The sequence below is a fragment of the Balaenoptera borealis genome (genome assembly GCF_965194805.1).
Source record: "Balaenoptera borealis genome assembly, chromosome: X".
Lineage (NCBI taxonomy): Eukaryota > Metazoa > Chordata > Mammalia > Artiodactyla > Balaenopteridae > Balaenoptera > Balaenoptera borealis.
The window spans coordinates 103,585,357-103,612,149 of record NC_138881.1 but is presented as its reverse complement, the minus strand read 5'-3'; the positions used below and the strand labels follow the sequence as shown (position 1 = coordinate 103,612,149).

The 26,793-nt window shown below is 41.1% G+C and overlaps 1 long non-coding RNA gene across 1 annotated transcript in view; it reads left to right on the top strand.

Annotated features, from left to right (window-relative positions):
* The window catches only part of LOC309620799, a 154,813-nt gene extending 128,336 nt beyond the window's left edge, over positions 1-26,477 (top strand). The window contains exon 3 of the long non-coding RNA XR_014239638.1: positions 24,479-26,477. This is a non-coding gene — a long non-coding RNA (uncharacterized lncRNA). The remainder of the gene's footprint in view (positions 1-24,478) is intronic.
* Positions 26,478-26,793: the final 316 nt, after the last annotated feature.

Genomic DNA, 26,793 nt, shown 5'->3' with positions numbered 1-26,793 from the left:
TTGCCTTCAGGGGTTGGTTTGATATTACAGGCATACTTCTGCAAAGGATATATATGGATTCCTCAGTTCTGAATATGTTAAGCCTTTCCTAAAGTAAAGCCCAAACAATGTTGTGCAGGCTGTGTTGAAATTTACCATTTCCTGTTATTTCTATAATTGATCAGACACCCTGAAAAATTCGTGAACATTCCCATACCACCTTCACAAAAAGGTATGATTGTAAGCCCCAAAGAGGTCACATCATTCACAGAGGTAACTGTCCAATGCCTGCTCCATTACATCTGCCTCTAATTAAAAGAATGACTCATCAGTATTCCATGATGGTTAATTGTTTTTAGTACTGCTTTTGACTATCAAGGAACCATAATTCAACCATTCATTAAATAAAAAAAACATTTGTTGAGTATCTACTATTTGAGGGGTATTGTCCTGGTCACTGAGGATATAGCAGTGAACAAAAGAGTGTCCTGGTGTCATGGACTTTACAGTCCAGTAGGGAAGACAGGCATTAGGCAAGTAAGCACATCAGAGATTACCTTTGTAAAACTCAACATTTCAAAAAATATATAATACATTCCTGGGCATAAGGCTCAATGTTCCTGGAAATGATTTCTTTAGAAGTTTGAGTGTATACATTTAGTGGTTTCACAAAATTATCAGTTAGAGAGTCTATATATCTCTTCCTTGAATTGAAAATTAGTGCTGTTAACATTAATAGAAGTAATGGAATTAATTCTTCAGGAATTTTCTCAGTAGTATATGAATGAGCCTGTGTCAGTTAACATCCAGTGGGAATAGATGGCACACTTAAATTTTTTGAAAGAATCATTTAATAAAGCAATTATTTACTAAATTTAGGTAGGGTATAGAGAATCCACAAGTGATATTCCAGAACCCAAGGCTAGTAAGGCTGTTAACACTCTTAAACCTGAAGCAGCAAAGGGAGGGAGTGGTTTCTTGAACTTGGGTGGGGGGAGAGCAAGAGCTAGGTGGCTAGGGTTACCTGACAGGAAAAGCTACAACTTTCAGGTGAGGGAAACAGCCAGCCCGCCTCCAGAAACCTCTCAGGGAAAAAGTCATAGAAATAAGTATCCCAACTTCATTCTTCTCCATCCTTGCCATTTCTTGCCAGTCCTTTCCATTGGCCAAGCCCAACTGGAAGTTAGAGGCAATGGAGCTTACCGATGTATATATATGGGTCGGTACAGAGCAGAGCGGAGAGCTCATCTAGAGGAGCAAATCATTAAAGGGAATGCAGCACAGGTCCCTATTACTCTTTTCTCATCACAGCCCAGGCCTTGAACTGTTTGCCTCAATCTACATTACATTTTATTTTCTGATGGGTTTCTGACCTTACCATCTCATAACCCCCTTTTCTTATGTAAAACTGAAGATCATCTTTGGAAGCTGAGGCTTGTCACTGCTTCCTTTTTTTCTAAATTTACTTATTTATTTATTTTTGGCTGTGTTGGGTCTTCGTTGCTGCACACGGGCTTTCTCTAGTTGAGGCGAGCGGGGGCTACTCTTCGTTGCAATGCATGGGTCTCTCACTGCAGTGGCTTCTCTTGTTGCAGAGCACGGGGTCTCGAGCACAGGCTCAGTAGCTGTGGCGCACGGGCTTAGTTGCTCCGCGGCATGTGGGATCGAACCTGTGTCCCCTGCATTGGCAGGCGGACTCTTAACCACTGCACCACCAGGGAAGTCCCTGTCACTGCTTCTTGTGACTTCTGGCTTCCCTTCCTCCCTCATCCCTTTGACCAAGATGTTTTCCTCTGCTCTGGGTAAACTTGCCCAGTTCATTCTGGAACACTGTTTGAACAAAGGCCCTCAGAGCAAGTGCCCCTGCTATATTTGCTTCAGCCCTGTGAGTGGTGACTGGATGTGACAGCTGAGATGGGAAGCACTTATTTGTGTCAGACTAATAACTCAGTCATCACTCCAGTTCTGTTTACCTCCATCCCCCTCTCTTGCCTGACAGCCACACCTCTGAGTGGATTAGTAGATTAGGACTCCAAACAAAGGAGTTCAAAGATACCTCATTAGAGGTGAGATGAGGAGTGACTGGGGAGACTATATGAACTTGAAGAACTGGTATTTCTTGCCCATGTTGGATGATGAAATTTTTTTAAAAGGCAGGCTAGTAAAGAGTTCTGGCATGCCTGGGAAAGATAAACTCCAATTTCCATCTCGTGGCTACTTTTGGAGCGGGAAGGCAAGAGATCCAGAAGTACAGAAGGAGCTCCAACTGGGGCTATATTTTATTTCTTAATAACTGAAATTCTGAAGCAAGTATAAGAAAATGCTAGAATTTCATAGTGAATGGTGGGGTGCTAATTATGAAATTCTTTGTACTTTTCTCTATGTGGAGATTACAGTTGAGTAGAGGAGAATGGGGGTGGCTGCACCCCAGACATGACCAAGGAAAGCAGACAGGATGGAAAGAACAGTGCAGTTGCCTGTCTCCTGGTGTCTCGGTGGTATTCGGAGAGTGTGCTACTTCAGTGCAGCCACAGGCAGAGGCTTCATGGGGGCTCTGGAATCATGGTGACACTAGTAGTTTGGAGACCTGATGATTTTTTTGTTCCTAGCTCTGCTCTACAAAGGAGGTAGTTCCGTGTAGTAGTTAGGGGCCAGTCTGATAAAGCCAGCCTGCCCGGGTTCAGATCTTGGTTTGGGCACTTCCTGGCTGTGTCACTTTACCCCTCTGTATTTGTTTCCTCACCCGTAAAACGTGATGAGAATGTCAACCCATATCAAGAGGTTGTTGAGAGGAGTATGGCCACAGACTGAATTTTATGCTATTTTTATGCTATTATTCTCCCAGACAAGCTGAACTAATGGGAACAATCCTCTAGCACAGGGATTGGCACACTTTTTCTGTAAAGGGCCAGATAGTAAACATTTGAGGCTTCATGGGCCATCTTCTCTCTGTCCCAATTACTCAGCTCTGGTGTTGTAGTGAGAAAGCAGCCATGGACAATATATAAACAAATGGGTGTGGCTGTGTTCCAATAAAACTTTACTCATAAAACAGGCAGTGGAAAAACAAAACAAAACAAAACAAAAACATGCAGTGGGCTCGTGAGCTGTAGTATGTCAACTCTTTCTGTAGCGTATTTTATTTTATTTTTTAGTATTCTTTTCCATTATGGTTTATTACAGGATACTGAATATAGTTCCCTGTGCTATACAGTAAGACCTTGTTGTTTATCCATCCTATAATTACTAGTTTGTATCTGCTAATCCCAAACTCCCAATCCATCCCTTCCCCCACCCCTCTTCCCCCTTGGCAACCACTAGTTTGTTCTCTATATCTGTGAGTCTGTTTCCTTTTTGTTATGTTTACTAGTTTGTTGTATTTTTTAGATTCCACATACAAGTGATGTCATACAGTATTTGTCTTTCTCTGTCTGACTTATTTCACTTAGCATAAAGCCCTCCAAGTACATCCATGTTGCTGCAAATGGCAAAATTTCATTCTTTTTTTATGGCTGAGTAGTATTCCGTTGTATATATATACCACATCTTCTTTATCCATTCCTCTGTTGATGGACATTTAGGTTGCTTCCATGTCTGTGGCATGTTTTAAATGCTTGGATGCTCCACTTATCTCTCAAAATGATGGATGCCCTAGGCTATTTGGGAAGAGTGGCACACATTCCTATGCCCTGGTTGGACCCTTGCAAAACCTGTACTGTGCCTCCCTTCAAAAAAGGAAAAAGTATGTTTCCTTAACACAAGTTGGGACCACATCTCCACCTTCCTAAGTAGAGCCTGCCTGTGACCCTCCAGTTTAATTACCCCAAGACTCAGGACTTATTCCCTACCAAGAAGCTTAAAGCAGTCTCACTTCAGCCACACCATTGCTACTTGAGAAAATTCTCCATCCTTACTGAGGAAATATGGAAAATCTCTGACTAGGACACTTAAAACCTGCCCAGAATTCAGGGTGCACAGTCCACAAGAATTCTATCATAAATAATAGCATGAGTCAGCCATTAGTTACATAGGGACCAGACACACACTAAGAAGGACACTGTCTAAAAAAGGGCCAGTTTGAAAACTACCACTTCCCAGTGTGCCAGGGGACAGCCATAGTCCATACCATTATCTCTAGCACATACCCCAGGAAACATCATCAGTCAGGATGACATAATGGCACAACATCACTGTCAAGGACAGGACCCACTTACATACCCACAGGCAGCACTTCCCAAACTGGTTTGTGCCCAGACCAGGGTTTATGGCCAACCGTCATCTAGACATACTGTGAGACAGCTGCCTCTCAGATACATGATCAGATACCCCTGAGGGGGGTTGGCCTTGCTGAGACCAAGATATAGACACCTCCCCACTCAGCACACCCTTGCCTAACCCAGTCCATAGTGCAAGATTAGGAATTATCCAAGACAGACTCGGGCCATACCCAGATACACAGACCCCAGCTCAAGACCATGCAGAATCGTCTCAGCTTACTCCCAAGGACTTTATGTGTTCACTTGTTGGACACAAGGTCCCCAAAACAGAGATCAGACCCAACTCAGTTCCAAGCCCCTTTGAATACATATACCAAGCACAGGGACCCCAAACCAGAGCTGAGACCCAACTCCTCTAAGATAAGCCCTCCAGAAGAGGGCCCAACCCATGCCACCTCCAGGCAGCCCTCACCACCACCCCTGCAGGCCAGATGCAGATGCACAGTCCCACTGCTTACGTCCTGGTGGGGCTGCGACTCTGACCAAAGCCCCCTTAATGTCCTCTGCTCCCAACAGCAGAAGGGAAGGGAGCCCTGCTTGAGACTGACACTCCTTCCAGTGCCACCGAGGGTGACCACCTGTCCCGGTTTGCCCAGGGCTCTGTCCCGCTTTGAAAATGGAAAGTCTGGCTGCTGGGGAAACCCCCCAGTCGCGGGGAAGGGGGCGAGGCCGCCCCTGACCCCCGTGATGGAATGTGGACCGCCCGCTCCTGTGGAGAGGGCCCGGGCTCTGCCTGCAGGGAGGGGCCCGGCTCCCCTCAGTGGCCAGAAGTCATCGGAGCCCTGCACTTGACCTGAGACTGCAGGGCCACTCCTGCTCATTCTACTGCAGTTGGGCGCTCCTGCCTCCAAGCCGCTGATGCAGCCTTGGCTCTTCTGCCTGCCAAATTGTCTCTACTAACAGCGGGAATTCAAGGGCCCTTCAGGCCTCTCCTGATGGCTAAGTCTGCCCCGACGCCTCTCAGCTGACTCAACAAACATCACGGAGCCCTCACCGGGGTTATTAGAGGTGGCCCTTGCTGCCACTCGCTGGCGCTGGCGGCGCCTCCCCTCCTGCTGCTCCGGGGAGCGCAGGGATCCTGCGCAGGGCCCCGCTGCTCCCTGTGCTTCCAAACACGCAGGCCTCCAGCTCCAGAGATGCCCGGTTTTATCGAGCCCTGGCTCAGAGCCAGGCACCAAGCCCTGTCGTGAGGACCCGGAGGTGAGAACCAGGGTGCTCCTGCCGGCGAGGACCTAAGGTCTAGAGGCGGAGAGATGTTCGCCCCGAATGCCGGTCACACTGTGCTGGAGAGGCGAGTCCAGGTGCTGGGGGCTGGGTCTGCCAGAGCTTCTTGGGGAGGGACACCTGAGAGTTGTGCAAAGAAGGGGGGAGGTCCTCAGGGGCCCAGAGGACAGCATCCACGGGGGCACGGGATGGCACAAGGGGTGTGCAGAGAAGTGGCGAGGGGCAGGAGCAGTACCCAGGGACCTGAGGGAAGAGAGAGTTTCACGGAGGAAGCTGGGATGCAGTGCCCGATCCCCCAACCAGGTACAATGGGTGAAGGCTGGAAAAGCAACCTTTGGTGCTGAATAGTGGGCACTACAGAAACCCTGATATGAGTGCGGATTTCTTGTTGTATGATCAATGATGATATGATGATTCTGTCTGGCTGGGGGTTATCACATTCTGTTCTGATTCTTGGCCTGTGAATGGTTCTTCTGTGGAATAGCAGCTTGGTTTGCATGTGCTGTGCAGTGGACGTGCATGGGCTCTGTTCTCAGCAGTGGCCGCCATGTTGTTTGTCATGTTACAGCAAGGGTGAGTGTTTGGGCCTCAGGCCTGGCTTTCCTATGGCACTCTTGGCATATATATATAGAAGGCACAGGCCCAGTCTTAGTGAGAGACTGTCTCCTGGTGGTGCCTGTGTTGGCCCTGATGCAGACCATGTAGACTATGGCTCCCTCCTATTTGCTGAGCCATGGGGTAAGGATAGGAGTTGGCCTGGTCATGTGGTGTCTCCTTGTGTTCTGAGCCATTCTGTGGGCATGGGCTCAGGTGTGAGTGTGGTCTGTCTCCTGGCTCACAGGCTGATGTATGTATGTGCGTGAATCCTATTATAGGCAGAAGCTGCATAGGAGTTTGCTACTATAAATATATCTGCTTATACATATAAACCCTCATTTGAGAGATCCTCTCTTAGCGTGCTGAAGGCTGCTCTGCTCCAAGGCTCGCTGTGAAGCAGGAGAGAGTTGCCTGTGATTTTAGGTTTTTTTTTTTCCTTTGGCCGCACCACACGGCTTGTGGGATCTTAGTTCCCCGACCAGGGATTGAATCTGCGCCCTCGGCAGTGAAAGCACAGAGTCCTAACCACTGGACTCCCAGGGAATTCCCGATTTTAGGCACTTTTAAGGAAAAAAGAAACAGCTTTAAAACCAGGTAGAAGCACACAATATTTTTTCCTATGTTCATCAGTGGGACAAAACTCACCCCTCCCAGCCTGCATTGCCAAGAGAAACCAGGAGATATTCATTGATAACCAGTGGAAGCCAGAATGGCTGGTTTTGCAGGATTCAAGCAACTGGGGGAGTGGGGACTCCATTTTCCTGTGGGGAGAGGACATACATCCCAAGGACAGGGGTTGGGGTAGGTTTGCGGGAAAGACTCCCGAATGGGGAATAGCTTAAAAGGGGAGAACTATGAGCTAGGGAGGGAAAAGAAGGGAAGAGTTAGGAAAGTTTCCTAAATTATGTGCCACTGCACACAGGCGTGCCCCTTCTGGGTTCTATGGGTCCTGAGGTATTGCCCTCCTTAGTCCTCAGGACGGCCATGCAAAGACTAGTGCAGCAGAGCCTCGAGACAAATTGTCTTTGGCCGTGAACCGCCTATCCATTTATGACAGTGTGCCCTAAATTCAGTTTTTATGAGTACCATGAAAAGAAAAAGATTGGGAAGCACCAAATTAGGAAATACGGAGTGTCCAAGGCACCACTCCTGATTTGCCCACTAGCCTGACTGAGCTCTGAAACATGCACCTGAAACCTAAAGTCAAGAACTGCTTGAGGGGGGCTTCCCTGGTGGCGCAGTGGTTAGGAATCCACTTGCCAATGCAGGGGACAAGGGTTCGAGTCCTGGTCCCGGAAGATCCCACATGCTGTGGTGCAGCTAAGCTCGTGCACCACAACTACTGAGCCTGCACTCTAGAGCCTGCGAGCCACAACTACTGAGCCTGCGCACCACAACTACTGAAGCCCGCGCGCCTAGAGCCCGTGCTCTGCAACATGAGAAGCCACCGCGATGAGAAGCACGCGCACCGCAATGAAGAGTAGCCCCCGCTCTTCGCAACTAGAGAAAGCCCGCACGCAGCAATAAAGACCCAATGCAACCAAAAATAAAATTAATTAATTAATTAATTTTAAAAAAGACACGTGAAGCTCTAACCATAAAAGAAAGTATTGATGAGTTTGAATGCTTTAAAATTAAGAAATTCTCTTCATCAGAAAATACCATAAGATGAAAAGTTAAGTCACAGAGTGGGAGTAGATATCTGCAATAAATCTACTAGAAAAAGGGCTGTTTTCCAAAATGAATAAATAACAAATCAGTAAGAAAAAAGATAGAAAATACAATAGAAAAGGCTAGAAACTTGAATAGTTACTCCACAAAATTGTACATCCAAATAGATAAAAAACATACAAAAGTTGTTTAACCTCATTAGTAGTCAGTAATTAGTAATTAGGAAATGCAAATTAAACCCACAATGCAATACTATTACATACTCAATTGGTGAAAATTAAAAGCCTGACACTAATAATGGCTGACAAGAACATGGAGCAATAGTGGGTCTTTTAAATCATTGCAGCCACTTTAGAAAATTGAATGTTACTATTTACTGAATTTGAAGATATACATATTTTTATGATTGAGCAGTTCCACACAGGTATATATCCAGCATAAATACATTCTTATGTACCCCAGGGTGTGTGTGTGTGTGTGTGTGTGTATGTGTGTGTGTATGTGTGTGTGTGTGTGTGTATAGAAGCTGTCCCTCAAGAGTAGAATAGTTAAAGAAAACATACCATATTCATCCAGTGGAATACTATATATCAATAAAAATGAATAAACTATAGATATAAGCAAAAATGGTGTGGAGAGTTGAGTTGTTGGTTCTTGCTTGGGCACTTATATAAGTGAGATTTGTATCAGGCTTACACGGGCAGAGATAAAGTTAAGGCCACGGTCTGAGAGGTCTTTCCAACTGTGCTTAATGGTGGTATGTGGCTAAGCTGTGTTTTGTATTGACATACTTATAAGCCAAGTACTTAGGCTGAATAGTGGTAAAGATTTAGGCTTTGCTTTGGCCTAGGGCTGGTGTGCTAAGCCCTGATTTGTATATGGGTATGGACCCTACCCCATCCTTGGTGAAAGCTGCCTCCTCTCATGCAATCATAGTGTGGATTTAGGCTCTTTGCTGAGAAGGTACTTATAGACACTTAAAGTATGTTGAGAGGTTGTATGGCTATGGGCTTGGTCTAAGATGGGGCTGACTCTTGGGTTGGTAGATCTGGTTACCAGTACTGTTAGGGGCAATAACCTCTCTGAGTGCTGTGGTGGTTACTATAGCACTGTGCCTGACACATGGTGGATGTTCAATAAATATTGATTTAATGAATGAAAGAATGAGTGAATGATTGAGTGAAGTGCTGTATACTTATACGAACCCTGTTCCTGGCCTGTTCTGTACCTTGGTTTGACAAATGGTGGTGTGGTCATGGTTTAGTTTAGACTTGAATTCTAGTGTGCTTAACTGTGGTTTTGGAATGACTGTGGTCTAGTGGGAATCACGGCATACATTTAGACTTGTATATTTTGAGCCCTGTTATGGGTAGGGACTATCCTTTGATGAATCATGGTATGGATATAGAACTTAATCTGGACAGGAGAAATCCTACTGATCTGGTATGTGTTGGAAGATTTTCTGCTCAATGATTTGGGGAGTGGAGATCTGCATAAGGGTCCTGAACTAGGCAGAGGGCCATCCCCTAGGTCACTGGCTATTGTGGTTAAGGAATGTGAGCTGTATGAGGGCTCCTTTGTGTTGGGTTCAGACACGGTGGTATATAAAGGAATCCTGGACTGAGCAGGGACCACGCATGGTTGCTGGATTGTGGTATGCATATAAGCTCTGCTCTTGATAGAAAGAGATGATTTGGTAGGAAAAAAGTCAGTCAAGAAAAAGGGATTGTTCAAAATAAATGTGATGCAATATCACTTAAAAATACTGCTGCAAAAACTCTAATAAGATACTAACAAAGAGAACACCATCATGCATTAATCACGACCCAGTGGAATTCATTCTAGAAATGTGAAGATGCTTCAGTATGATGAAATATATTAATGTTATAACATTTATTTTATTAAGAGGTGAAAGGTAGAAAACATATGATCCTCTTGATAATATGCCCAAAAAGGCACCTGAGAGAATTCAATGTTTCTTTATGGTAATATTTGGTAAAAACTCAGTGAAACAGGAATAGATGGATATTGCCTTAATATTATAAAAAATGTTTTGACCTCAAAATAAGAGCCAGCATCATCTTTCATATTTTTTTTTCTGAACTACCTCCTGTCTGCTCTTTTATGGTTTTAGTAGCAAGCAACTGAGTAAGCCCTAAAGCAAACTGTTACAGCTTAGAATTAAAAAACCTTTAAATTTCAACAACCCCCTGGAATAGAGAATAACCTTTCAATATCTGGCTCTGACTGGGAGGCAGGGATGAGGTCGCTACAGACAAATGTGTTGTGTAAAACTGTGTAAATAAAGCTGCCCTGGAAGCTCTTTGGCAGGCTGAATTGGAGCTGGATTCCCTGGCTAGAAGTGGGGCAGCTGGCAGAGCAGGAAGGTAAAGTGTTCCTTTTTGTGTGGGCTGAGAATGTGAGAGAGAGTGTCACCGTAAGATTACAAAACATAGAATAGAGAAGTGTTATTTAATGAATGGTCTGGGCTGGTGGCAGTGTGTGTGTGTGTGTGTGTGTGTGTGTGTGTGTGTGTGTGTGTGTGTGAGAGAGAGAGAGAGAGAGAGAGAGAGAGAGAGAGAGAGAGAGAGAGGTGAGCACAGAGCCTATCTAATACTTGAAATATTGAAAAGATACCACAAGAGTCAGAGCATGAGGAAGCTATACTGGAATAGCTAAGGATCTCAGCTCTTAGTCACCGTTTTTCTTACCGCCTGGGTTTCTAATATTAATAGGGTTTGCTAGTTTCAATGATATTCTTTGACTCCCACCTATGACCTATGTAGCAATCATTGAGCTTATTCTACATTTCTCCTTTGCTCACATTTTGAGTTGTATTTCTACTTTGTCAGAGAATGTTCTTCAATTCTTATCCTCATATTTGTCTTAGATTTATAATTAAACCTATCCAATTCTCCTTATTTGTTCTTCTGCCAAACTTTTCCAATCATCTCTTGGATGGAATATGACCCCTAGTAGAATCCTCAGAAAGAGTTCCTGCATAAAAATTTTCTTGAGTTCTTAAAAGTTTAAAACTGATCCTTGGGACTTCCCTGGTGGTGCAGTGGTTAAGACTCCATGCTCCCAATGCAGGGGGCCCGGGTTCGATCCCTGGTCAGGGAACTAGATCCCACATGCATGCCACAACTAAGAGTTCACATGCCACAACTAAGGGGTCCACGAGCCGCAACTAAGGAGCCTGCCTGCTGCAACTAAGACCCAGTGCAACCAAATAAATAAATAAATATTTTAAAAAAAACCTGATCCTTGGCTCACACTTTTTTTACCTGAATTTCTTTAAAATGTTTCTTTACTCTTGACTTCCTTTCTATAATCCTGGCAAGTAGTTTGCTGCCATCTGATTTTCTTTTTTTGTAGGTCACTCATTTTTTTGTTTTTTGTTTTGCCTGTAGACCCAAAGGATTTTTTTTCTTTATCATTAATGTCTGTTTTACTAGACTATGTCTCAGAGTTGATGGTCAATTTTCTCAGTTACACAGTGGGCTCTAGAAATATGTAGAATCAGGTGTTCTTTTATTTCCATAAAGTTTTAAGATTATAATGTTAAATATTAGTTCTGTTCCATTATTTGATTTTTCTTTTTAAGAGATTCCAGATATATCTATCAGTTTCCTCTTTATCTCTTTATTTTGTTTTGGTTCGTTTGATTCTTTTTCATTCTCATTGTTTCTTTCCCTTATTGTATTTTCCAATCATATCTTTTCTCCCTTGGATATTTTGTAATTTTAGTCTTCTGAGATGATTCTTTTTCTTCAACTTCTTTCCTGAGTTCAGTCAGCACTCCACATTTTCTTGTTTGTTTGTTTCTGAGTTTTAAAATTTCTGATTCATAATATTCTTTCATATCAGTAATTGCTTGTTTAATGTATTTAATTCATGTTTTCTCTGCTTTACCATTGTTTTTATTGGGGAGTGATTATTTTTATCAGCTGAAAAGTTTTTTGTTTTTTTTTCAGCCATGCCACCGGCTTATGAGATCTTAGTTCCCCGACCAGGGATTGAACCCGGGCCATGGCAGTGAAAGGGCTGGGTCATAACCACTGGACTGCCAGGGAATTCCCTCAGCTGAAAAGTTTTTATTCTCACTTTTATTTTTAGAGTAGCTTTGTGCAGATGTTGGGTTCCTTTTGCTAATCATTATAAACTGTACTGGCAGTTCCTGGTTCAGCAATAACAGCGGATGCTATATGGAAAAAAGCGTTTGGATACCTTATTTGATTTATTGGTTCAAGAGCACCCTCTTCTGTTGATACAAGAAAGTACAATTTCTTTAATAAATGGTGCTGTGGGGGAGGGGTCATTTGAATTTCTGATTCTGTAATGCTCTTCCTCTAGTGGATACTTCTCCATTCTCAGTTACTGCCTTCTTCCTTCTCAAGCCTTTTGTCCTGTGCAATTTTCAGGCCCTTTCCTTTTGACTCTTAGTGCTCTGATCACCAGGTCTCAACCTGTTCTTAGTATTTACTTAGGGTGGGACTTTCTCCAGAGTGTGAACTCTAAGTGATGTTAATCATGTTTTACCACTGCTGGTACCCTGCAGCAGCCCTCTCTCTTCCTCACAATTCATGTGAGTGCCTGACATTTCATATTAATGGAATAATATAATATGTGGTCCTTTGTGACTGACTTTTCTCATTTGGCAGAACGTCTTCAAGTTTCATCCATGTTGTAGCAGGTATCAGTAATTAATTGCTTTTCACAGTGAATAATATCCCATTTTATGGATATACCATAATTCGTTTTCCCATTATTCAGTTGATGGACATGTGAGTTGTTTCTACTTTTTGGCTATCATGAATAATGTTGCTATGAACATTCATGTACAAGTTTGGTTCTTTTCCTTTTAATAAATTTATTTATTTAGTTAGTTAGTTAGTTAGTTAGTTTTGGCTGTGTTGGGTCTTCGTTGCTGCACGCAGGCTTTCCCTAGTTGCGGCGAGTGGGGGCTACTCTTTGTTGCAGTGCGTGGGCTTCTCATTGTGGTGGCTTCTCTTATTGTGGAGCACAGGCTCTAGGCGCGTGGGCTTCAGTAGTTGTGGCACGTGGGCTCAGTAGTTGTGGCATACTGGCTTAGTTGCTCCGTGGCATGTGGGATCTTCCTGGACCAGGGATCGAACCCATGTCGCCTGCACTGGCAGGCAGATTCTTAACCACTGTGCCACCAGGGATGTCCCTCATGTACAAGTTTTTGTGTGAACATGATTTCATTCCTCTTGGGTATATACCTAGGAGTGAAATTACTGGAGCTTATGGGAACTCTGTTTAGCATTTTGAGAAATGGTCAAATTGTTTTCCAAACTAGCTGTACCATTTTACATTCCCAACAGCAATGTATGAGAGTTCCCATTTCTGCACATCCTTGCTAAAGCTTGTTATTGTCTGTCTTTTTTTTATTATGGTCATCCTAGTGGATGTACAGTGATATCTCATCGTGGTTGTAGTTTGCATTTCCCTAATGATGAGTGAGTGATGTTGAAAATCTTTTCATGTCCTTATTGGCCATTTGTATATCTTCTTTGCAGAAATGTGTATTCAGGCCCTTTGCTTTATTGTTGAGCTTTAAGATTCTTTATGTATTCTGGATATAAGCCCCTCGTTAGATATATGATTTGCAAATATTTCCACCCATTCTGTGGGTTGTCTTTTCACTTTCTTGGTGGTGACTTATGTTGTACAAAATTTTAAAATTTTGATGAAGTCCAACTTATCTATTTTTTCTGTCATTTGTGCTTTTGATGTGATATCTATGAAACCATGGCCTAACTCAAGGTCACAAAGACTTACTCCTATAATACTTCTATAATTTGTTTTTGAATACTCATTTTGTATCCAGCAACCTTGCTAATTATAGTAATTTACTGTATTTTCCTTTTGATCTTCTATGTACGTGAACATATCATTTGAAAATAATGGCAATTTTAATTTTTTTGTTCCAGTCTTTTATTTCTTATTGTTGCTTTCTGCCCAGCATAATGTTGAATAGAAATAGTGATAATGGATATCATTGTCTGGTTCCTGATATGTAAAGCGAAAGCTTTCAATATTTCTCTTTTAAGTTCGATGCTTGTTGTAGGGGTTTTCTTGGGGTTTTTTGGGGTTTTTTTTTTGCCACACTGCATGGCATGCAGGATCTTAGTTCCCCAACCACCAGGGATAGAACCTGTGCCCCCTGCATTGGAAGCCTGGTCTTAACCACTGGACCCCCAGGGAAGTCCATTTCTGGAAGTAGGTATTTCTTTTAAGATTAAGGAAATTCCATTCTATTACTCATAAGATTAAAGTTCCATTCTATTACTATTTGCTTACAGTTTTTCTTTATCATTTTGTCAAATGCTTTTTCTGCATCTACTGATATGATCATATAATTATTCTTTCATCAGATAATGTGGCAGATTACACTGACTGATTTTTAATGTTAAATCAAGCTTACATTCTTGGGATAAACCCAATGTACTCATTACTCCTTTTTTATATTACAGGATTCAATTTGCTAATATTTTGTCCAGGATTTTGCTACAGTGCTCATGATACAAATTAACCTGAACCTTGTCTTTTTTAAACTGTCTTTTTTTGGATTTGGTATCAAGGTTAGCTAGAATCAAAATTAAATGGAGAAGGCACCCTCCCTCTGTTAACTACTCTCTGGAAGACTTTGCATAAATTGCAATGTTTTCTTCATTGAATACGTGGTAGAAATTACTTATGATGCCATCTGGGCCTGAAATTTACAAGACGCTTTTTTTAATTACTGATTTTATTTCTTTCATACTTATAGGTCCACTTACTTATCTATTTTTTTCTTGAATTAGTTTTGGCAAGTTATTTTTTCTAGGAAATTATCAATTTCATGCAAAACTTCAAAGTCATTGGTAAAAAGTTCCTCATAATATTTTCTTATCTTTTTAATATGTGCACACCCATAGTTATGTCTTCTCTTACATTCTTAATATCAGTCACTTGGGCTTTTTGTCCTTTTTTTAAGATCAATCTCACCAACAGTGAGATTTTCATATGTTTATTAGTATTTCAAAAAAAACCAACTTGGGAATTCCCTGGTGGTCCACTGGTTAAGACTCCATGCTTCCACTGCAGGGGGCACAGGTTCGATCCTTGGCTGGGGAACTAAGATCCCGCATACTGCGCAGTGTGGCCAATAAATAAATAAATAAATATTGATAAATAAAATTTTAAAAACCCAACTTTTGGCTTTGGCTTTGTTGATTTTCTCTATGTATATTTGTTTTCTACTTCATTAATTTCTACTTTTAACTTTATGACTCTCTTTTTACTCTATCTGGGTATGTTTTCCTGTTCTTAAAATTTCATGACATGGATACTTACCTCAATAAATTTCAGCCTTTGTTCCCTTCTAATATATACATTTAAAACAAATTTTCCAGGACTTCCTTGGTGGTTCAGTAGTTAAGAATCCACCTTCCAGTGCAGGGGACACAGTTGGATCCCTGGTCAGGGAACTAAGATCCCACATGCCACAGGGCAGCTAAGCCCGCACGCTGCAACTACTGGGCATGCGAGCCACAACTACAGAGCCCATGTGCCCTGGAGCCCATGCGCCACAACTAGAGAAGAGAAAACCTGCAAGCCACAACTAGAGAGAAGCCCATGTGCTGCAATGAAGGGCCCATGCACCACAACTAAGACCTGATGCAGCCAAAATAAATAAATAAATAAATATTAAAAACCACAAATTTTCCTGTAATTATTGTATCCCACAAGTGTTGATATTCAGTGCTTTTGATATCAGTCAGTTTGAAATATTTTCTAATTTCCATTACAATTTCTTCTTTGTCCCATAGCTTTTTAGAAGAATGTTTCTAAATTTATGGACATTTCCTAGCAATATTTTTGTTATTGATTTCTAGCACAATTTCACTGAGATCTGAGAACATGATCTGTAGAATATAATCTATACCATTTCAATCCTTTGAAATTTGTTGAGATTTGTTTATGATATTTGTAAATGTTCATGAATGCTAGAAAAATATATATATATTCTGTAGTTGTCTGGTACAGTGTTGTATACATGCTTAATAGGTCAAGTTTCTTAACTGTGTTGTTCAAATATTTTATATCCTTACTAAATTGTTTTTGTCTACTTGTTTAATCAGTTACTGAGAGAGGTATGTTAAAATTGTCCTGTATAATTAGTTAGTCTATTTCTCCTTGTAGTTCTGTCTATTTTTTCTTTATATATTTTGAGTTCATATTACTGAGTGCAAATATTTAGAAATGTTATATCTTCCTGGTGAATGGGGTGACTACATCTTTAATATTTTTTAAATGTAAAGTCTATTCTGTCTGATATTAATATAGCTTATATTAGCTTTCTTTTGGATAGTGTTTGAATGGCATCTTTCCCCATATTTTTAAACTTTCAACCTTTCTGTATCCTTTTCTAATAGATGTGCCTGTTGTTTAAGCATGTAGTATATGTATGTGTGTGTGTGAATTCAGTCTAACAATCTTCATTTTTAACTGAGGAATTTAGTCAATTTGCATTTAATATAATTTAATGTGCATGCATTAATCTTTTTAATGTACTGTCTCTTAATACCACTTCTTCTGTGTTCCTTTTTATTGTTTTTCCTCTTTTGGATTAGTTACATTAAAAAATCATTTACTTCTCACTCCCACTAGTTTCGAAGTTACACTATTAAAAAAATATTCTTTTGGTGGTTACCTTAGAAATTGTAACATGCACCTTGACCTATCAAAGTCTAATATCAATCTTTACCTTTCTCCTTCTCCCAGACAATGCAAATACCTTAGGACAGTTAAATCCATTTAACTCCCTCCCAACTTATGTGGTATCATTGTGATTAATTTTTTTTATTGTGGTAAAAAAAACACATAACATTACTTTACCATCTTAACCATTTTTAAGTGTACAGTTCAGTAGTGTTAATTATATTTACATTGTTGTGCAACAGATCTCTAGAACTTTTTCTCTTACAAAATTGAAACTCTATGTTGTCATTTATTTTAGTACTATATATGTATAAATTTCACGAGACTTTATTATTGTTATTTTATCCAGTGTTTATTTAGTACCCATATATTTACTGCTTTTTTTGTTCTTCATTCCTTGCTATATTTCTGAGGTTCTATCTGAGATCTCTTTCTTTTTGCCTGAAGAACAGTGTTTAAAATTTCCTTTAGTAGGTGTGTGCTGGTAGTATACTCTCTCAGGTTTTGTTGGTCTGAAAATGTCTTCATTTTACTTTCTTTATTGAAATACATTTTTACTGGTATAGAATTCTAGAATTCTAAGTTGACGGTTACTTCCTTTTAGCATCTTGTAGATCTCTTTTCACTGTCTACTGGCTCCCAAAGTTGCATGTGAGAATTCAGCTATCATTCTAATTATTGTTTCTTTTAGGGTAGAAGATCTTGCTTTTCTGGCTACTTTTAAGATTTTTCTCTTTGCTTTTGACTTTTGGAAGTTTTCCTCTAATATGTCAGGCATGAATTTATTTTTATTTTTCCTGCATGAACCTCATTCAGCTTTTTAAATTAGTAGATTGATTTCTTTAATCAGTTCTGAGAAATTCTCAGTCTTTATCTCTTCAAATATTCCCTCGTCCTTTCTTTTTCTGTTTGCCTTCTGAATTCCCATTAAGTGTGTATTAGCCCTTCTCACAAAATCCTGTATGTATCTCACTCTTTTTTTTTTAATAGACTCTATTTTTTAGAGCAGTTTTAGGTCCACAGCAAAATCAAGCAGAAAACACATTAAGTTCCCATATACCCCTTCCCCCGACACACACACAGCCTCCCCCACTATCAACATCCCACACCAGAGGGGTACATTTGTTACAAACAATGAACCTACACTGACACATCATTTATCATCCAAAGTCCATAATTTATGTTAGTGATCACTCTTTGCGTTGTGCATTTGATGGGTTTTGACAAATGTATCCACCATTTAAGAAAATTGTAAAAAAAAAAAAAGAAAATTGTATTTGTTTTATTTTACCAATATGTTTTTTTTAATTAAAAAATTTTTTTTCATTTATTTAAACATTTTTTTGGCCATGCCACACAGCATGCAGTATCTTAGCTCCCCGGCCAGGGATAGAGCCCATATCCCCTGCAGCAGAAGCACAGAGCTTTAACCACTGGACCTGCAGGGAAGTCCCTATGTGCACCATTATAGTATCATACTGAATAGTTCACTGCCCTAAAAATCCTCTGTATTTCACCTATTGATCCCGCCCTCCCCCAAATCCCTGGAAACTACTGATCTTTTTATTGTCTCCATAGCTTTAGTCTTTTAGTTGGATTCATACAGCACATAGGCTTTTCAGATTGGTTTCTTTCACTTAGTAATATGCATTTAAGATTTCCCCATGTCTTTTTTTATGGCTTGATAGCTCATTTCGTTTTAGCACTAAATAATATTCCATAGCCTGGGTGTGCCACAGTTTATCTATTCACTTCTTGAAGAATATCTTCATTGCTTCCAAATTTTAACAATTATGAATAAAGCTGCCATCCTCTTTTTCTGTGTTTCTCGTATTTTGATTCAGTTTTGAAAGATGTTTTCACCTGTATAGAATTGGCATAACTTAGTTGGGAATTACTCTTTTTGTACCTTTTGGATCTCTTTCCATTATCTTCTGGCTCCTTTGTCTACAGTCGAGAAAAAAGATTTATTTGAACAATTTTCTTTTGGTTTCTTTTCTGGTTAATTGATTCTGTCTTTAGCTGTGTTTAATCTGCTCTGAAACCTACCTATGGAGATCTTAATTTTGGTTATATTTTTCACTTCTATAATTTCTAGTTGGTTTGTTTTCAAATCTGTACTATCACTTTTATAATTTCTAGTTCCTTGAGAAACATTTAAATAAGGCTTTTATCAGTATCTGGCACCTTGTAGTCTGTTTCTATTGCCTGTTGTTTCTGATGATTCGTGCTCATTCTGTGTTGTTCCTCACTGTGTACCTGGTTATTTTTAATTGTGTTTTAATATTTGAAGAATTATTTATAGAAATAATTTGAGGTCTGGAATAATATTTTTTCCCAGAAGAGACTTGTTTGTTCCTTTCCAGGTGCCTGGGGGCACTAAGAATATGAGATTATCTTAATCCAAGTTTAAACCTTGATGTTTTCTTTTTTTTAAATGAAAAAAATTATTTATTTACTTGGTTGCACGGGATCTTTAGTTGCGGCATGCAAACTCTTAGTTGCGGCACGTGGGATCTAGTTCCCTGACCAGGTATCGAACCTGGGCCCCCCTGCATTGGGAGCATGGAGTCTTAGCCACTGGACCACCAGGGAAGTCCCTAAACCTTGATGTTTTCTGAGCCATTCAAATGACAAAGTCAAAATGTATACTTCATGAAGACTGATTTACTTCTGGTTCATCCTTACACCTAGAATATAGTCCTCTAGTTTCCAAGCCCAAAGCAAGGAATAGTTTACCTCAGATTCCAACTTTTGTACCCCTAGCTCCATGAGGCCACCAAAAGAGCAACTCAGCTCCTCAGGTACCTCTTTGGAATAGGCAAACACCCTTCAGATAAAAGCATCCCTGTGTGCCTTGCTAACCTCTCTGGGTTTCTTGCCTCTCTCAAATCTCACCTCAGTCATGGCTCACCTGAAGGCATTAGCAGTCTGGAACCAAAGCTTGAGGACTTTTTGTTTCCCCCTTTCCAGCGTGCAGTCCTCTGAGTTCCTGCTCCAGAACAGGGTGTATGTTGCACTAGGAGTCCCCCTTTGGCTGGTACTCAGCTCCAGTTCAGCTTCAGCAGAGCTCCAAGTCTTCGGTTCCCAGTGTCCACCCATAAGCATTGTTTATCTATCAAGTGTTTCCTGGGTTGGGCAAATGAGCCCTGGAGGAAAGACTACAGTGGGATCCTAGTGGTGTGGTATGCGTGTGTGTGAGAGAGAAGTGTGTGTGGGGGGCAGTTATCCAGAGTCTGGGGTCTATCTTCCTGGTGGCTTCAGGTCACTAACTCATTGTCTCATCTGCCCCCTCAGTTAAGGAACACCTCTACGGGAATTCCCTGGTGGTCCAGTGGTTAGGACTCTGAGCTTTCACCGCTGAGGGCCTGGGTTCGATCCCTGGTTGGGGAACTAAGATCCCATAAGCCGCGCGGCCAAAAAAAACGCAAAAACACACCTCTACTACATTGGCAAATGCCTATGAATAGAAGAGGCCCTGGTTCACTTCTTGTGTTCTGACCACACAATACCCTCACCACTACCTCCCCACCTCGGGCTCAAGCTACCATCGTCCATCTAGACTTAACTGGTCTCCCTGCTTCCACCTTTGTCCCCTCATAGAAATGACGGTGATCTTTTAAAGGAATAAATCAGACATGACACTTCTTTATTTAAAACTTTCCAGTGGCTTTGAAACCCACTCAGAATAAAATTCAAAGTCCTTCCCATGACCTACAAGGACTTACATAATCTGGCCCCTGGTTACCACTCAGATCTTATCTCCTGCACTTCAGTCACACTAGCTTCCTTGCTGCTCCTTAAGCAAGCCAATCATGCTTGAGCCTTAGGGCTTTGTACTTACTGCCTGTAAAGCTCTTTACCTTGATATTCACATGGCTGGTCCATTCACCTTCCTTACGGTTCTGCTCAAGTTTCATCTATCAGAAAGGCCCTCCCTGACCACTCTATATAAAACAGCTTTCCTCTCCCTTCAGTCTCTATCTTCCTATCCAGCTTTATTTTCTTTTAGCACTTGTTATATGTTTATTTGTTTTTTAAAACATTGTTTTCTTCTCCCACTAGATTGTAAGCTCCATGAAAACAGGAACTTTTTAAATTTTATTTTAAGTTTTTGGCTGCCCCATGTGGCATGCGGGATCTTAGTTCCCTGACCAGGGATTGAACCCATGCCCCCTGCATTGGAAGCACAGAGTCTTAACCACCTGACCGCCAGGGAAGTCCTGGGACTTTTAAAATTTATTTTCTATGTCCAACATCTTAGACAATGCCTTGCACATTATAGGTGCCCAATAAATACTATGCTAATGAAGATATTGTGTAAAACCTATATAAAGGAAACTAAATTGTTTCCAGAGAGACATCAAAGGACTGAATTTTGCAAAGGTATTAACTACTCCTAAGTTGATTTGAGAATTTATAGCAATTCTGATTTTTAAATCCCACAGTACTTTTTGGATAGTTGGAAAAAATGATCTTAAAGTTTCATGTAAGTAAAAACATGTAAGATTATTTAGGAAGTTTATAAAAAACTTAACAGAGGGAAGTCTAGATCTACTAGACATTAAAAAAATTGTAAGGTGACAGGGGCTTCCCTGGTGGCACAGTGGTTAAGAATCTGCCTGCCAGGACAGGGGACCCAGGTTCGATCCCTGGTCCGGGAAGATCCCACAGGCCACGGAGCAACTAAGCCCCTGCGCCACAACTACTGAGCCTGCGCTCTAGAGCCTGCAAGCCACAACTACTGAGTCCATGTGCTGCAACTACTGAAGCCCGCGTGCCTAGAGCCTGTGCTCTGCAACGAAGAGTAGCCCCGGCTCGCCGCAACTAGAAAAAGCCCGCACGCAGCAACAAAGACCAAACACAGCCAAAAATAAAAAAATTAAAATAAATAAATTAAAAGAATTCTAAGGTGACAATAATTTAAAAAGCATGATATGGTAATTAAAATAGTAAGAAACAATAGAAGGTTTGGAAATAAACTAAGTGCATATGACAATTTAGATTTTGGTAAAGGTAGCATTTTGATATCACTAGAGAAAAGATAATATTGTCCAATAAAGGTGTCTGGAAAACTAGCTAGCCAGCTGGAAAAATAAAGATGATGTACTACCTCATTCCTTATTCCAAAATACATTAAAATGTATCCGAGATATAATAGAACCATAAAAGTAGTATAAGAAAAAAAGTGGGTGAGGCTTTTGTAAGCATGGCACAAAACCTGCAAAGCATAAGCACCATAAATAAAGATAAACAACAAATTGAGAGAAATATTTGCAACGCATGTGACGGACAAGACTTTATTTATTTAATACCAAAAAAAGAATTCTTACAAATCACTAAGACCAACAACACATTAGAAGAATGGGAAAAGGGTATGAAAATAAAGAAATGGTTAATAAACATATGCAAGATACTCAGCCTCATTAATAACCAAAGAAATCCAAATCAAATATTTCATTTGACCTACCAGATTGGTAAAGATTTAAAATATTGACAGTTCTCGGAGTTGGCAAGGGTGTGGAGAAAGAGCCATTCTTTTAACACTGTGGTGGGATCATATATTGGGTCAATATTATTGGTGGGCATTTTGTATATCTATAAACACTATATATTTATAAGTTTTTTTAAAGGTGCAGACTCTTTGACCTAGCAACTGCAATTTGGTGAATCTATCATGTAGAAATACTTACAGATGGTTATATAGTAATGATCATTGTAGAATTATTTGTGAAGATGAAAAATTGATGAAAAAACCCTAAGTATAGGGGGCTGGTTAAATAAGTCATAGTAGGGCTTCCCTGGTGGCGCAGTGGTTGAGAATCTGCCTGCCGATGCAGGGGACACGGGTTCGAGCCCTGGTCTGGGAGGATCCCATGTGCCGCGGAGCAACTAGGCCCGTGAGCCACAACTACTGAGCCTGCGCGTCTGGAGCCTGTGCTCCGCAACGAGAGGCCACGATAGTGAGAGGCCCGCGCACCGCGATGAAGAGTGGCCCCCGCTTGCCGCAACCAGAGAAAGCCCTCGCACAGCAACGAAGACCCAACACAGCCAAAAATAAATAAATTAATTAATTAATAAAAATTACATTGGCCCCAATACCCAGGTGCATAGCCACTCATTATTCCTATCCTCTACATCTATAAAAAAAAAAATAAGTCATAGTAATCCATGCACTAGAATTCTACATAACTATTAAAATAATTAGGAAACTCACCATTGTAAAGTTGTTTACCTTTTAAAAATTAATAGATTTTATTTTTTAGAGCAGTTTTAGATTCACAGCAAAACTGAGCAGAAAGCACAGAGCATTCCCATATATCCCTTGTCCCCTCCCCACTCAAGCTCGACCTCCCCCATGATTGACATCCTGTACCACAGTGATACATTTGTTACAATTGATGAACCTACACTGACACATCATTATCACCCAAAGCCCATAGCTTACATTAGGGTTCACTCTTAGTGTTGGACATTCTATGTATTGTAAGGTTTTTAAAAAGCAATTGCGGAAGTAAAACAAACAGCATGATTTCATTTTTGTAAACAACATTATATATAAATATATCTGTGTACATATATAATGCGTGTGTAAAATTTGAATCAGAATTTCCCTGTTTTGGAAATTTGCCTAAAGCTCAAAGCTGAGGACAATAGGCAACATATACCTCCACTTTCTAAAGGGTGGACCAAGGACCTGTCAGGCACCCCCTCCAGCACACACTAAAATATAGAATTGATTCTTCAACTATCATCGTTACCATCTCACCAAGTCCATATGAAGAGAAGATCAGAAATCTGAGGCAAATTCATTGAAATACAAACCAGATGCCAGATTCAAGAATTGATAGCCTAAGGTGATGAGTGCTCTGGTTTTCCCCTTCAAATGTGGGGAATCCAAGAGAACTCTTCAAAAACTAGAGTGGCTGCTGAGCTGTAGAAATTTGGAGACTGTTAGTTTGGGTCCCCTGGGGAGCAGATGCTGAGAGTGAGTTAGGAGCGTTAGAAGCTTATTAGGTGGGTACCTCCTGTGAAAGATAAGGGGAGGGGAAGAACTGGGCAGGAAAAGCTTCAGATGATGATACAGATCTGACACCTGTGAAAAGAAATGGGGGGGATAGAATTGAGCAGGGAGAGTCTGCAGATCATGATGCAGATGTGACACCTGTGAAAAGAAAGGGGGAAGAAAGTAGGATTGGGTAGAAAGAGCCTGAGACCACAGTACAGATCTGACAAAGTTTCAGCCAACCCAATGGTGAGCTCCAGAGGAAAGACTGCCTGTTAGAAGAATCACATGTTGGGCGTAAAATGGACAGGTCCTAGTACCCCTGCCATGCTCAGTCATTGGCTAGAGGATGCCCAGAAAGAGCATCTCAGTTTAAACTGCAGCGGATCCTGAAGGTGCTGCAGCTTGAGGCTGTCAGCTACCTTCGCTCCTCGCAGTTAAATGGCAACTTCGTTCTTGACGAGAGGTCCTAGCGGTGCTCCTCCATGCCTGCCACAGAAGATTTCCCTGGGAGTGCTGCCAGAGTTGAGGGTGGTGAACAAATTTTTGAATTTGGGGGCATACATGAGCATAGAGAATGATTCCCACTTCTCCCCCCCAGAGAATGCTGCAGGTGGGAGTGCTGGCTTGAGGAGTCTATGACAGCAGGATGAGGAGAGAAGGCAGAAGTGGGGTAGATGGTACTCCCATTGTTAGGTGTGGTGTGGATGCACGAGTTTCCCAAGAAACAAGCAGGTACCTTAGCATGTAACTAGACTCAAGCTGTTGTGAATGTATCCTGCTTTCTTTCTTCATTCATTCATTCATTTATTTATTTATGGCTGCTTTCTTCACTCATTCATCCATTCATTTATTCATTCATCCATTCATTTATTCATCCATCCATCCATTTATTCATCCATCCATCCATCCATCCATCCATTTATTTATTTATTTATTTACTTATTTACTTATTTATTTATTTATTTATTTATTTATGGCTGTGTTGATGTAGAGAGCCACCTGGCAAGGACCTGAGACCCTCAGTCCAACAGCCAACAAGGAACTGAATCCTGCCAACAACCATGTGAGTGAGCTTGGAGTGGATCCTGTCCCAGCTGAGCCTTGAGATGAGACTGCAGCTCCTCCTGACACTTTGACTGCAGCCTGTCAGAGATTCTGTGTGGACACCTTGACTGCAATCTCACAAGAGATTCTGAAGCAGATGACCCTGTTAGGCCATGCCCGTATCCTGACCCACAGAGACTGTGAGATCATAAATGTGTGTTGCCACTAAATTTTATTCTTAAAAAAGAAGAATTCAAGATTAAAAGCAATAAACAAGACAAAAAGGGGCATAAATTGTCCAATCCTTGATAAAGTGATGAGCCATAAATCTTTACGTACTAAATTATTATAGCAGCTTAAGATTTAAAGCAAAAACTCTTAGAGACACAAGAGGATTTTGATAAAAAACACAGCCATAATTGGAAATTATGATATACTTCTTTCAGAATTTAAGTGATCAAGTAGACAAAAAATAAACTAGAGAATGCATGATTTGATTAATATAACCAACAAGCTTAATGTATAATCTTATATATATCCCTATGCATCTCAAAATGTAAATTATTTTCTAATGTCCATCGACTGTGTGCTTCATCACAGAGGAAAAACTTCATAAATTTAAGAGATTTTTAGGGGCTACACTTTCTCATTATAACCCAGTAAAATTAGAAATAAATAATAAAGGAAGGTCAAAATATCTTTAGTACTTGGAAATAGAGAAACATTCATTTAGTCCTAGATTAAAGAGAAAAGCAAAGTGGAAATTATCAATTTTTTAGGAAGTAACAAAAAGGCGAATACTTTATACCAAATGCTATGGGATCACCTAAAGCTTTATTCAGAAGAAGAAAATTTATAGCTTTAAATCAAGAATCACAAATGTGTTCAAGGCCTAGGCAGGTGACGTAGATGTAGGAAGTGGCTAGGTGTAAAAATAGAGGTTGGGCCTTGTGGAGAATTAGAAGGTACATGACTGCCCTAAAAGCACTGAAGTCCACCATTTTATATGCTTTAGTATTTATTTATTTATTATTATTATTATTTTTTTGGTTGTGTTGGGTCTTCGTTGCTGTGTGCGGGCTTTCTCTAGTTGCGGTGAGCGGGGGCTACTCTTCATTGTGGTGCGTGGGCTTCTCATTACAGTGGTTTTTCTTGTTGCAGAGCATGGGCTCTAGGCATGCGGGCTTCAGTAGCTGTGGCTCTCGGGCTCTAGAGCGCAGGCTCAGGAGTTGTGGCACACGGGCTTAGTTGCTCCGCGGCATATGGGATCTTCCCGGACCAGGGCTCGAACCCGTGTCCCCTGCATTGGCAGGCAGATTCTTAACCACTGCGCCACCAGGAAAGTCCCTGCTTTAGTATTAAAAAAGAAAAAAAAAAAAAGGAAAATATGTAAACTAAGTAACCCACTAAGAACACAGTTTCTAAGCTGCAAAATTATCTAAAAGAAAACAGATAGGGAATTAACAAGGATAAAGCTCAAATTAGTGAAACGGAAAATTGTCACAGGTTGCGTTCTCTGGGAAACAGATGCTGAGGAATTAAGGGTCCAAAAGCTTTATTGAGGAGCAACATCTGTGAAGAAGAAGGGGCAGGGACTGTTGTCAGACTGTAATGCAGACTTGACAATGTCCCTGCCAGTTAACTGGGGAGCTCTAGAGCAAAGACTACCCATTAGAAAAGTTCTGCTTTGGGCAGAAGAGGCTCTGCCCCAAAGCCTGCCAGGTCATTAGCTGTGGGCATCTGGAGAGGAGTGTGACCCTCAGCTCAAAATCTGAGGTGGACTCTGAAGGTACTAACAGCTGGTGGCACTCCTTGCAGCTGGACAGTCAGTCCTTTCTTGAAGTGGGGTCTGAGCAGCACCTCTCTCTGTCTGCCACAAAAACAAACAAAAACGGTATTTAAAAAAACCCTCAGACTTCCCTGGTGGCGCAGTGGTTAAGAATCCGTCTGCCAATGCAGGGGACACGGGTTCGATCCCTGGTCTGGGAAGATCCCACATGCTGCAGAGCAACTAAGCCCGTGTGCCACAACTACTGAGCCTGCACTCTAGAGCCCACGAGCCACAACTACTGAACCACGTGCCACAACTACTGAAGCCTGCACGCCTAGAACCCATGCTCTGCAACAAGAGGAGCCACCGCAATGAGAAGCCTGTGCACCACAATGAAGAGTAGCCCCTGCTCGCTGCAACTAGAGAAAGCCCTCGCGCAGCAACGAAGACCCAACACAGCCAAAAAACAAATGAAAACAAAACAAACTTCA